Raw genomic sequence first — 13198 nt, 5'->3', positions numbered from 1 at the left:
CACGGCCGTGCTGATCTCCGCCTGTTCCCTGTCCTCGGGCTCACCCGCGGCGCTGCCGTCCCACGGGGCCTGTCTCCACCTCTCAGCCGGCCCGGGGAGAGCGACTCGGGCCGGGGGTGTCGCGCTCCGTCACTGCCAGAGGGGACTGCCGCCGACAGGAACACCCTTGCCTCCAGTCTGCTGGACTTTTTCTTCGAAGACTTGCGGACACGCCAGGCTCGCGTGTCTACCGGCTTCCCGGTACCTCCCCGGGCGCGGGTCCCTACTGTGCGCTCTCGTCCGCGCCGTGTGACCCCATTTTTTTAACAAGGCCCAAGGAACACTGCTGTGCTATGTACACCGGTGAACCAGTAAATTCTCATGATTCCGAGCGGGGGACACAAGTGGCAAGAACCTGAGCTACTGTGGGTGCTCTGTGCTCAGACGACACGCTTCAGGACGGACACGCTCGCTTTTGTTCTCAACCGGTGCGTGCGTGCTATCGCGGTGGATTCGACACGGGGAAGAGCTCGCGTTTCTATCGCATTTTCAGCCCAGCACGATCTGTGCGCAGTCCACCAGGAGGCACGGCGCGACACGCGCGCCTGCCCCGCCCCCGCCCAGAGACCCGGCCCCTCGCTGCGCCAGGTCACCCGAGCAAAGACGGAGCCGCGACGGCGCAGTCTTTCCAAGTGAGAAAATCCAACCGTGTTCAAGAAGCGAGCAGCTGAACATTTCTGCAAATGGACACGACAGGCCCCTAGGCTTTTTAACTGTCCTGATGCCCACGAGCGGCACCGTGATCCCAGGAGGCCGGCGAGGAGCTCCCGTCCAGTGACACCACGCCCTCGTGCGCCCATGTGCACTTGCGGGTCTTCCGGCCCCCGAGGGACAGAAGCTGTGCGGGTGTGGGTGGCGCCCGGGGCAGGCCAGGGGCTCGCAAGGTCCAGGGCTCCGGGCACGGAGCAAGCCCCGGGACGCAGCACACTGCACGAGCACGCACTCTTACTGCGTTTCCAAGTTGCCGAAAATAAATCTTTGAGGCCGTCATCACAAGGCAAAACCCCGCGACTGCGCTCGGGGCCTAAAGCTCGGACTTCCTGTGGGGACGGCTCTGCAAAAACGCACAGCTGCTGGCGCACAGCCGCGACCGGGTCTCACTAAAAGTGCCGAAACGAGACGCTGTCGAGGCACAAACGGTCGTCACTGGAGGGTGCGTGTGTCCGTCCGCTCGCCCCTCTGCTCAGGAAGGAGCAGACGAGAACGCTACCCCAGCTTCAGACCAAGCAGGAGAGCCTTCGGGGGAGCAGCCCCTGGACTTGTGGGGACACACAGACTGAGTGACTCTGGCCTGACGAGGGCCCGGTCCCGGCGGTGAAGCTTAGAAAGCGGAGCTGGGTGTAGACTGTTCACACCGACGGCAAAGGCGGTATTTCCCACGACCCCGGTCTGGCCCCCACCCCTGCCCCACGCAGCCCCCAGGCCCTGCACAGTGTACACAGCTCGCTCCCCCCCACCCCCCACCCGGCTGCACCTGCCCCACGTGACTGCCTTGTGGCAACACTCCGCAGAGGGAGGAGGGTGACCGGCGGGGAGGACACAGGACCCGGGCCACGGGTGTGTGGAGTCCGAGTCAGGAGGAGTCGGGCCCCAGCCGGGGGAGGCCCAGGAGTCCACCTCGGCCCGAAGCAGGCGTCCGGCCTCCTAGCCCACCAGCGTCCAGTCCTGCGATGTGAGGACGACGAGAGCACAGCAGCCGTCGATGTCCCCTCCCCACCGCCAGCCCCGATGCTGCCGTGGCCCAGCCTGGCAGAGAGGGTTAAGCCCTAGGTTCGGATGACCACGGCTTCATCATCTTAGGATTATTCTGGAAGGCAGAGGCACCCGAGGTCCAGGTCAGCGCTCAGTGGACACAGCTGTGGGGGAAGGGCGTGTTCGACCCATGCCAGCTGCTGCTCCGTGGGGCGGGCCCAACTCAAAGGGACACCCTCGCCCCAGGACCGCGGGATGTCCCACACACTGGCACACAGGATCCTTACGTGGGATCGAGTCACAATGAGGTCACTGGGAGGGATCTCATAAAAGGAGATTCACCCTCTTGCCTCTAGAAAACACGGTGCCACACAAGGGTCTACGAGAGGCAACAGAGATAATTTAGGTTGAGCAAGTATCACAGTGCCTGTGACAGAGGGAACATCAGTGAGTCATTATTCCTTTTACTTTCATTTTGAGAGAGAGAGAGAGAGACCAGGAGAGGGAGGGGCAGAGGGAGAGGAAGACAGAGAATCCCAAGCAGGCTCCTCGCTGACAACACAAAGTTCCACGCGGGGCTTGAACTCACAACGAGATCATGACCTGAGCCGAAATCAAGACTCAGATGCTTGACTGAGCCCCCCTCCCCCAGTTGCACCAATTTTTACCCTTTTTTGAGCATGAGCTTCAGGAGCTGTATGTATTTCCTGCACCGAGCTGCACCGTCACATCCCCTGTCCCCAGGGTCACCACCAACGCCATCTGAACATCATCATATCAAAGAGGGTGCCGGGGTTCTTCAGTTCATCGAGACAATTACCCAGGACAATAATGTGAAACCAGACCAGTGTCCAGGACCACTGACAACAGGGACACCGCGTCCACCGTCTGGATTTACTTGGCTGTCTCCTTACGGCTCTGCTCAAGCCACTTCCCTCACTCCTGCAGCCTTGGGTCCAAGGGTATAGCTAGGTGCCATGTTTTCCCTTTAACCTAACAATTTCAAGGTTGAGGGTGACCGTGTGTTTTCATCAGGGCATCAAATACACACTTAAAGTGCAGTGGAAAATACACATGGAGACTCTACAATCACATTTAGTTTTAAATGGGACACTGGTGCCTTTTCACTTCGTGTCTCTGAGTGGAGCTCACCCAAAGACAAGGACTGAAAGTGAAGGGATGGGAAAAGGTACTCCGTGCAAATGGAAACTAGAAGAAAGCTGGGGTAACCACACTTAAATCAGATAAAACAGACTTTATTATTATTTTTTTTAATTTTAAGTAGCCTCCATATCCAATGTGGGGCTTGAACTTACAACTCTGAGATTAAGAGTCACGTGCCCTACACACTAAGCCACTCGGGTGCCCCCAAAATGGACTTTAAAACAAACAATGTAATAAGACAAAAAAGGGCACTGAATAAAGATGTCAATTCAACAAGAGAATAAGATATTTGTGTGTATTTACTGTACCCAACATAGAGAAGTGAAATGTATAAAGCGGCCATTAATAGACCAAAAGGGAGAAAGAAAACCAATAATAGCAACCCTATTTTCATTAAGACAGATCAACTAGGCAGGGAAATAAGAAAAATATTGACCTTAAACAATGTTAGACCAGGTGGACTTCACAGATAGACACATTCTTCTCAAGTGCACGTGGGACATTCCCCAGAATAGATACTATGTTAGGCCACAAAACAAGTCTTATTAAAAAACAAAAACAAAAACAAAAACAAAAAAACATACCAAGCATATATTCCAGCCATAACAGTATGCAACTAGAAATCAATTAGGAGAAAACTTGAAAATTCACGAATACGTGAAGTTTAAATTTTTTTTTTTTTTTAACGTTTATTTATTTTTGAGACAGAGAGAGACAGAGCATGAAAGGGGGAGGGGCAGAGAGAGAGGGAGACACAGAATCTGAAACAGGCTCCAGGCTCCGAGCAGTCAGCACAGAGCCCGACGCGGGGCCCGAACTCATGGACTGCAAGATCATGACCTGAGCCAAAGTCAGACGCTCAACCGACTGAGCCACCCAGGCGCCCCAACGAATACGTGAAGTTTAAGCGACATGCTACTTAACAATGCTTCAAAGAAGAAATCAAAAGGGAAATCAAAGTATACCTGAAGACAAATGAAAATGCAAGTACGACACACCAAAACGAATGGGATACAGCAACAACGGCTCTACGAGGAAAATTTACAGAGATGAACGTCTACTCGAGAGACAAAGTTCCAAAAGCAACAACCTACCGTTATAGCTCAAGGAACCAGAGAAAGAACAAAGGCCAAGGTTAGGTGAAGAAAGGAAGCAACAAAGATTACAGCGGAAATAAAAATGGAAGAGAATGAAAAGCCCAGTGAAACAAAGAACTGATTCTTTGAAAGGATGAAAACAATTAACAAACTTTTAGCTACAATCACCTAGACAGAAAGGACTGAAATAAAATCAGAAATCAAAGAGATACATGGATACCACAAAATCAGCAAGAACTGTAAGAGACTGCCAGGAGCAATTATCTGCCAAAAAAATCGGTCAACCTACAATAAACGGATAAATTCCTAAAAACACACAACTTTCTAAGACGAAAGCATGAGAAGAGAAGAGAATCCGAACAGACCAGATCAGACCTATCACTACTAAGGAGATCGAATCAGTAAAGAAAACCTCCCAACAAACCACAGTCCAGGGCCAGACGGCTTCACAGGCTGAGTTCTGCTCAACATTCAAAGAAATAACAACACTCCTTCTCACTTTCGGAAATATAAGAGAAGGGAATACTTCTCAACACATTTTACCAGGCCGGCATTACCCAGATCCCCAAACCAGATCAGGATGCCACAAGCAAAGAAATGTAATACCATTATCTCTGATGAAAATAAATGCAAAAATCTCCAACAAAGTATTAGCGACCCATATTCATCAATATATTAAAAGGATCCTACACCATGATCAAGTGGGATTTTTTTCCAAGGATGCAAAGGATGCTTCAGCATCTCTGAATCAATTATACACCACATGAACAAAACAAAGGTTAGAAATCTTATGATCATCTCAACAAATGCAGAAAATGTACTTGATAAAATACAACATCTGTTAATGATAAAAACTCTCAAAAAAGTGGGTATAGAGGGAACATAACTCACACAATAAAGGCCATATGTAACAAACCCAGAGCAAACTTCATACTCAATGAAAACTTCTATAAGCTCAGGAACAAGACAAGGATGCCCCTCTTGCCACTTTTATTCAGCGGAGTATCAGAAGTACTAGCCAGAGCCATTAGGCAGAAAAATAAAAGGCAAATTGGCAAAGAAAAAGTAAAACTGTCGCCATCTACAGATGGCATATTACATACAGAAAACCCTAAAGACACTACCAAAACAAGTGTTGGAACTAATAAACAAATTCAGTTAAGTTGCAGGATACAGACATCGCTATGCAAAATCGGCAGCATTTCTAAACACTGACCAAGAACCTGCAAAAAGGCAAGTTAAAAAAACAATTGTAGTTACAACTGCATCAAGAAAAAAAAATACCCGGGAATAAATGTAACCGGGAAGGTAAATGACAGTAAACTGTAAAACACTGATAAAAGAAACTGAAGGTGACGCCAATAAATGGGAAACTATTCCATGCACATGTACTGGAAGAATTACTATCGCTAAAAAATCCATTCTGCCCAAAGCTGTCTATAACCCAACGCAGTCCCAATCAAAATTCCAATGCCATGTTTCACACAAAGAGGAAATCCGTAAGTTTGTATGGAATCAACAAAAGACCTCAAGTAGCCCAAGTAATCTTGATAAAAAAGAACAAAGCTGGAGACATCAATTTCAAACTGTATTACAAATGTGTACTGATCCAGGCAGCGTGTATTGGCATAAAAACAGACATCTAGATCAAGAGAACAGAAGAGCCCCAATAAACCCATACACCTGTGGTCAATTTCTAACAAAAGATAAAAAAAAATATACCATGGGGAAAACAGCGTCTTCCCCAAATGACGCTGGGTGAGCGGAAACACTAGCTTACACCACACATACAAATTAACGTGAAATGGATTAAGGACTTAAATGTTAAGACTTAAGCCACAAACTCCTAGCAGAAAACATAGGCAGTACACTCCTTGGCGTCACCCATAGCTATTGTTTTTTTTTTTGATCAGATACCAAAAGCAAAGGCAACAAAAAAGCAAAAATAAACAAATGGGACACTGAACTAAAAAGGTTCTGCACAGCAAAGCAAACCGTCAATAAAATGAAAAGGCAACCTATGGAATGAGAGAAGATATTTGCAAATCATTGCATAAGGGGTTAATATTCAAAATACATAAAGAAGTCATTCAACTCAACAGCAAAAGAAAAACAATCCAATTAAAAAAAAACAGAGGATCTGAAGAGTAATTTTTCCACAGACATGAAGATGGCCACCAGACATGAAAAAAAATGCTCAACGTCACTCATCGTCAGGGAAATACAAATCAAAACCAAAATGAGATACCCCCTCACCCCTGTCAGAATGGCTCACATTAACAACATAAGAAACAACAGGTGTTAGCAAGGATGTGGCTGAAGGGGAACCGTCTTAAAGCATTCGTGGGAATGCAAACTGGTGTAGTTGTTCTGGAAAACAATATGGAGGTTCCTCAAAATATTAAAAATAGAAATACCAGGGGCGCCTGGGTGGCTCAGTCAGTTGAGCATCCGACTTTGGCTCAGGTCACGATCTCACGGTTCACGAGTTCGAGCCCCACATCAGGTTCTCTGCTGAGCGCGCAGAGCCCGCTTCGGGTCCTCTCTCCCTCTCCCTCTCTCTCAAAAATCAACAAACATAAAAAAATAAAAATAGAAATACTCTATGATCCAGAAATTCCATTTCTGATTACCCTAAAATAACAAAAACGCTAATGTAAAAATGTATATACACTCCCATATTTATTGCAGCATTACCTACAATAGTCAGGATATGGAGACAACCTAAGTGTCGGTTGACAAGTAAAAAGATAAATATGACGTGGTGTACGTATACGATGGAATACTATTCAGTGATAAAAAAAAAACCTTGCCATTTGGGATACATTGGTGGTTCTAAGAGGTGGGCTGGGGTTGGGGAGGGAAGGGGAGCAAAATGAATCTAGAGGGTCAAAGGTACAAACTTCCAGTTATAAAGTCAGTCAGTCAAGGGAATGTGAGGCACAGCAGGGTGACCGTACTTAATAACACCAAATTGCATACTTGAAACATGCTAAGAGTACGTCTTAAGAAAGCTTCTTCTTATGATGCCAACTTCTAACTATGTACGGTGGCAAAGGTTAACCAGACTCACTGCGATCATTTCGCCATGCAAATATCGAGTCATTATATATTGTATATCTGTAATTAAATGTTCACCGATTATACTCAAAAAACAGTGCTGAAACTATAAATAATCATATGCAATAGTGTTTAAGACAAAAGTCATAACCAGAAACGTTTTAAGAAAGGACATTTCACAGGGTGCCCGGGTGGCTCAGCTGGTTAAGCGTTCGGCTCTCGACTTCGGTTCAGGTCATGATCTCGTGGTTTGTGGGTTCGAGCTCCATGCTGGGCTTTTTACTGAGTGTGGAGCCTGCCTGGGATTTTCTCTCTCTCTGCCCCTCCCCTGCTCACGCTGTCTCTCTCTCAAAACAAATAAACATTTAAAAAGAGAGAGAGGTGCGCCTTGGGTGGCTCAGTCAGTTGAGCGTCTGACCTCGGTTCAGGTCATGATCTCACAGTCTGGTAGTTTGAGCCCTGCGTCGGGCTCTGTGGTGACAGCTCACAGCCTGGAGCATCCTTCCGATTCTGTGTCTCCCTCTCTCTCTGCCCCTCCCCTGGTCATGCTCTGTCTCCGTCTCAAAAAATAAAAACATTAAAAAAAAACTAAAAAAAAAAAAAAAAAAAGAGAGAGAGAGAGAGAGAGAGAGAGAGAGAGAGAGAGGAATGTGCAGCTTAAATCCATCTACCAGAAAGGAATCTAGGTTCGCACAGACTTCTGACATGGTCAGCCCGGCAAACACACACCACCCCTTCCTGGGACGCAGACAGAGGTTTCCCCAGGAGGAAAAGTAAGAACTCCTGAAGGCCAGAGTCCAAAGTCTACTTTTTTTTTTTTTTAATTTTTTTTAACGTTTATTTATTATTGAAAGACAGAGAGAGTCAGGGCGTAAGCAGGGGAGAGGCAGAGAGAGAGGGAGACACAGAATCCGAAGCAGGCTCCAGGCTCTGAGCTGTCAGCACAGAGCCCGACGTGGGGCTCGAGCTCACAAACCATGAGATCATGACCTGAGCCGAAGTTGGACGCTTAACCGACTGAGCCACCCAGTGGCCCCAAACTCTACTTTCAGAGGCTCCCTTCAAGGGACAGCTCGTGCACACGGAGAACGAACCCAGGAGCACCCAGCTTGGCCCCAGCTCTGCTGAAACCGGCATCTCGAGGTGGCTCTCCCACGTACGGGTTCCATTCTAAGTTCGTGCGTTCTGGGACTTCTTCAGCGTTCACACTCACCGTTCTTAAAATTTAAAGTATACATCTCGCTAAGAAACCCACTGATCATCCATTCATTGCTACATGATTCGAACCACCCCCGGATTCACTCAGCATCGAGCACCCTGTGTGCCAGGCTCTGAGATACGGTACTGAGTACACCTCCCAGCCCTCAAGTACCCGTCTAGGGGGAGGAAAGCGGCGACAGATCAGCCCTGCATGGCGAGCCCTAAACACGGATGAGCAAAGTGCTGGGTGAGGCCGAATTCACTTAAACCCACCAATTATTTGAGTCTACAAATCTGGCATAACTTATCCTGGAGTAAATACACACACTTGCTGCCCGTTTGCAGACGACGCGCTGTTACCAATGATGTGAGGAGCAAGCACTCCAAGGGCATCCGAGCTGCTGTGGCACAGGGGGCGTGCATGGCCTAGCGTTCAAGTGTGGCACGGGCACTCATGCCACAGAGGACGGACGCGGTGAGGACGGAAGGAAGCTCAAGCGCAAAGGCAGGAGGAGCGTGGCGAGGAGGGGTGCCGCCGGGGGCGATGCGGCACAGGGTCACCCGCGTGCGGGGCGGCCTGAGAAGACAGCGGTGCGCGTGAACTCACGAGGACTCCCTGGCGGTAGCACACGTGCCTCCACGACGAGCTCTTCCCGCGCCCCCCCTTCCAGCTTGCGGGGGGACCGGGGGGGGGGGGGGGGACACACACAGGCCAGGAGGAGCGGAGGCCAGGACCCACCGCAGGGACCTGAGCTACGCGAGGCAGTGACGACGCCTGGAACGAGGGGCTGGGCGACGAGGGCTCGGGAGGAGTGGCTGCAGCCCCCCCCCCCCCCCAACCTAGCGCTCCCCGACGTGGCGCCCTGACGCTCGCCGCGATTTAGACGCTCGCCGCGATTTAGACAACTTGAATTCCCGGTCAAAGACCCCAGGCGCGAGGATGGGCAAGGCCCGACTCGCGGGCCTTCGTGAGTCAAGTTTTTTTGGAACGTGGCCACTTGTTTACATGCGGTCCACGCTGCTGCCATGTGGGGGCGGAGCGGGGCTGGGAGAGAGGCCACGTGGCTCTTCGTGACAGAAACCCTGGCGGTCCGTTGAGTGTTAGTCTGTAAAGACTAACAGAGGAGTTCAGGGTCACCACGCTGTCCCTCAGGCACCAGGCGCACACGGCTTACGGGAGCGGAACCCCAGAACCCCCCCGGGACGAGCTGCTCGCACGGTGTACGTCTGGGCCCCTCGACGTGGAGACTTCGCGCGCGGCAGGGGCTGTACGTCCGGCCGGGGGTCCCCGGGCCCACCTGCCCGGGGAGGAGCCCGGGAGACGCGGGCACATCAGCTCGTACACGGGGCGCACGCAGAAGCGACGGCTCTGCTCTCACGACGGCTCACAGGCAGGTGCTCACCGGGGCAGAACCGCCGTGGAAGGACAAAAGGACGCCGGCCGCCCACAAGCCGCCCTCACCTGCTTACCGTAACAGGAAGGGCGCCTCCAGTTCCTCCCACGAGCCCAGATGAGGAAGAAACAAGTTAAACGGAGACCAGAGGAGGGGACGGGGCAAGAGGCGGGCCTGTTTCCCTCAACGGCACGCTCTGGTCGGAGCCAGGAGACGGCCTCCGAGTCTGCCCCCCGCGGTAGTGCGGAGACTAAGCCGGCACCTTGGGTGGTTCAGCCCGGAGCGTCCCTCCTCGCCAACGTCATACGATCTGCCAGCGGTCCGCACGGTTCCCGCCACGGGTGACGACCACGGTCGAGGAGGAACAGTGCTTGAGGTCTGTCTCCTCGTGGGGGAAAACCTTCGTGGGAAAGGCCTCTAAGAAACGGGCCCACGTTTTATCGCCATCTTTTTAAATGTTTGTTTATTTTGGGGCGGAGGGGCGGACAGAGAGACACGGGCTTTGAATCAGGCTCCAGGCTGAGCTGTCAGCACAGAGTCCGATGTGGGGCTCGAACTCACAAACCGTGAGATCATGACCTGAGCCGAAGGCGGATTCTTGACTGAGCCACGCAGGCGCCCCGACACGGGCACACACTTTAGATGGACTCTACTTCGTGAAAGTAAAGGTCTATCATTTAGAGAAGTGTTGCTCTTTTAAAAGCCGGGGTGCACAGCGATCCAAGACCAGCCACGCCCACCAAGACGACAAGGCAGCCGCGCCCGCCTCCGCAGTTGTGAGAGGGACACACAGGAGTTCCCTACGAAGACGAGGTTTGACATCCAGCGCCTCATGAAAGAGCCTGGGACCCAGACACGACCGTCCTGCGCTGCCGGGTGAACACATCCACGTGTTCAGAAGCGTCCACACCACCCTGGATTAGCCCCTGGCTGTGGATGTTCCAGCAAGTTCCAGCGGAAGGGCTCAGCCAGGTTTCCGAGCCGAGCTCTTCTCCGCAGGCTGCTGGAGGAAGCCAGGTCCCCGAGCCTGTGGCTCCGAGCCCCCTCTCCGCTCCAGGGGCCGCCCTCGTTCCTGCAGCCCCTCTGCCTTCAAAGCCAGCATCAGCATGTCCGCCACGCGCCTGCCATCTCTCCACCCCCCTGCCGCCGGCCACAGACACCTGCTGGCTTTAGGTCAGGCCCACCTGACCAGGGGCCGAAAGGTCAACGGATTGGTAACTCTAATCGCATCTGCAAGATCCTTTTTTCCACGGGAATGAGGGCTCACCGTCCCCGAAGAGAAGGAATTACACGGTGTGAGCGGCCCCGGGGATCATCTGCAACTGTGCCCACCACAGGGTTCCGAGAAAGGCGATCTCGCTTCGTCAGTCTGGCGGAACGACATCCTCCTGGCTGTCGGAGGCGACACGGCATCCACAGACTCTCCCTGAACGCAGCGCACAGCGGTCAGGCCGACGGAGCCACCGCCCACGCTGGGCACTAGACGTCTTCCGGAAGGCCTGCAACGGAGGAAGAGCGTGCTTCCTCACGTCGCCAACAACCACTTACTGGCTGCCAGCAGCTTAGCGTGAAACCAGGAGACCCCACCCCTCGTGCGCATGGGCGCGGGATTAATCCAAGGGTGTAAGCTAGACAGCCCCCAGTCGGAGGCTGGGGTGGGGCTGGGGCTGGACACAGTCCAGTCACCCACCCACACGACTGGACACTGCCATCCACCATCGCAGCCTCGACCCACCTCCCCCTCCCCCGACGACCGTTGTGTCCAGTCCCCAGAGAGTGGCCGCTCACCTCCCCTTTCTGTCCATTCCATCCCCGCACGTGAGCAGAGGGGTTCGACGGGGCTCCATTAGTAGAGGAGGGGACAGATTCAGGGGTAGAGCTGTTCATCCAAAAACAGAATTCCACTTATTTACGAACAGAAGTTAGCGGCACAGAGTAGAAGCATTTGGTATAAAGACGGGGCCGCTTTGCTGGTACTCCCACTTTAGAAGTAGGGTTCTCACCTCCGCCATTGGCTCTGTCTGCTCCTCCTGGGCCTGGAGTAGCTTTTCTGGATTAGCTAGAACATCAATGGTTTCTCCCTTGTTTTAAGTCCAGAAAGAGTGATGCTGGAAGTACATTTTAGGTGGCTTTGATCATTTCTATCTTTCCTCCCAATTAAATGCCAAAACTACACTGTTCTCTGTAGTAACTTAGAAAACGTATTGGAAGAGAATGGAAAAGGATAATTTGGGTGTAGAAATAGGCGCACGAATACGTGTTACACATGCACCATACATAAATGTGCACAAAGACACTGGCTTAGCACCTGTGTGTCCCTGCAAACCCCTCCCCACCCTGTCCTGCCTGCTCTCTGCCCTGACAGGGACTCTTGGGAGCTGCACTGAGGCCCCTTGCTCCGTGGCTCTGGTCTGGTCCGAGGGAAGCAAGTACCATTTGCCAATAAGTGTTAGTCCTCCTTACTGTTATTACCCTGTGCGACTCACACGGCCGGAAGGACATGGCCTTTACTACCATGGGGGATGGTCGGGATGGACCCGACCGGGAATGAGCTCAGTGGACAGGCTCTACAGAGATCTGTCCACCCCTCACACACATACTGGATAAGTAAACGGTATTCACTGCAAGCTAGACCCCGTTCAAAATATTCCATAAACACTAGCAATTTTCATAACCACCCCTGGAGGCAGATCCTATGGTCATCCCCACTTTGCAGGTACAACTGAGGCAGGCAGGGGTTCAACGTGAGCTCTAACTAGTAAGAGAAGCCAGGGTTCGAACTTGGGCAGGCGACTCAAGACCCCGTTCTCAGGCACCGTGTTTGGCCGCTAGTCACGAAAAGTAGTACAAGCAAGTGGCGAAGCTTCGTTCAGGGACAGTGACTGTGTCGTCACCTCACTGCTGCCTTCAACAAGCAGCTGGCTGAGAAGGTGCCAGTCACCAGATTCTAGACAGAGACAACAGCTCTCTCGGAACTGCTCTGTGTGTCTAATAAACCCGAGCTGGGTGTGTACCAAACAGTCCTGCTCTCCCACATGTCCTACAAGCCTACACGCGGGACACACACCAGCGCGTCTCCGTTGAGAAATACACACACGACAGTCCCAAACGCTCACGCCCTTGTATTGTCTCGTTGTCCCAGCAGGGCTAAAACGTGTGAGGAAACACGTCCCGACTGTTCTGCAACACCATGATTAGGTGTCCGATTAGGGCTGTTATTTGCAATGTCAAAAGCCTGTGCAGGTGGTGCTGTCGTTCAGTCACGAAGATTGTTGGTCTAAACACGGACAAGAAGCAAGTGTGATGAGCAGCTACCACAGGAGAATTCGGTCATTAAAGAGCTCAGAGCGCCACCAAAGACACTCGCTCGGAGCGTCACCACAGAGAGATGGTCGCTCAGCAAAAAAACTATCTGTTCAAATGTCAGCAAAAAGAAATCTTCAGAGATGACAACCATATAGCCCAGTATCCGTTAGTAAACAGTATTTCACTGAATGAAGGCGTTAGAAGGTATTTGATACTGAGCGTTTTTTTCTTGCAAGACTAAAGAAA

The 13198-nt window shown here is 51.5% G+C and overlaps 1 protein-coding gene across 1 annotated transcript in view; it reads right to left on the bottom strand.

Moving 5' to 3' along the window:
• Window positions 1-13198, bottom strand: part of TMEM123 (transmembrane protein 123) — a 58620-nt gene that overhangs the window by 5251 nt on the left and 40171 nt on the right. The gene's annotated exons all lie outside the window — the stretch shown is intronic.

Source organism: Panthera onca, chromosome D1, assembly GCF_046562875.1.
Source record: "Panthera onca isolate mPanOnc1 chromosome D1, mPanOnc1 haplotype 2, whole genome shotgun sequence".
Taxonomy (NCBI): Eukaryota; Metazoa; Chordata; class Mammalia; order Carnivora; family Felidae; genus Panthera; species Panthera onca.
The sequence above is the reverse complement of the archived record's forward strand: the minus strand, read 5'-3'. Positions and strand labels throughout refer to the sequence as shown.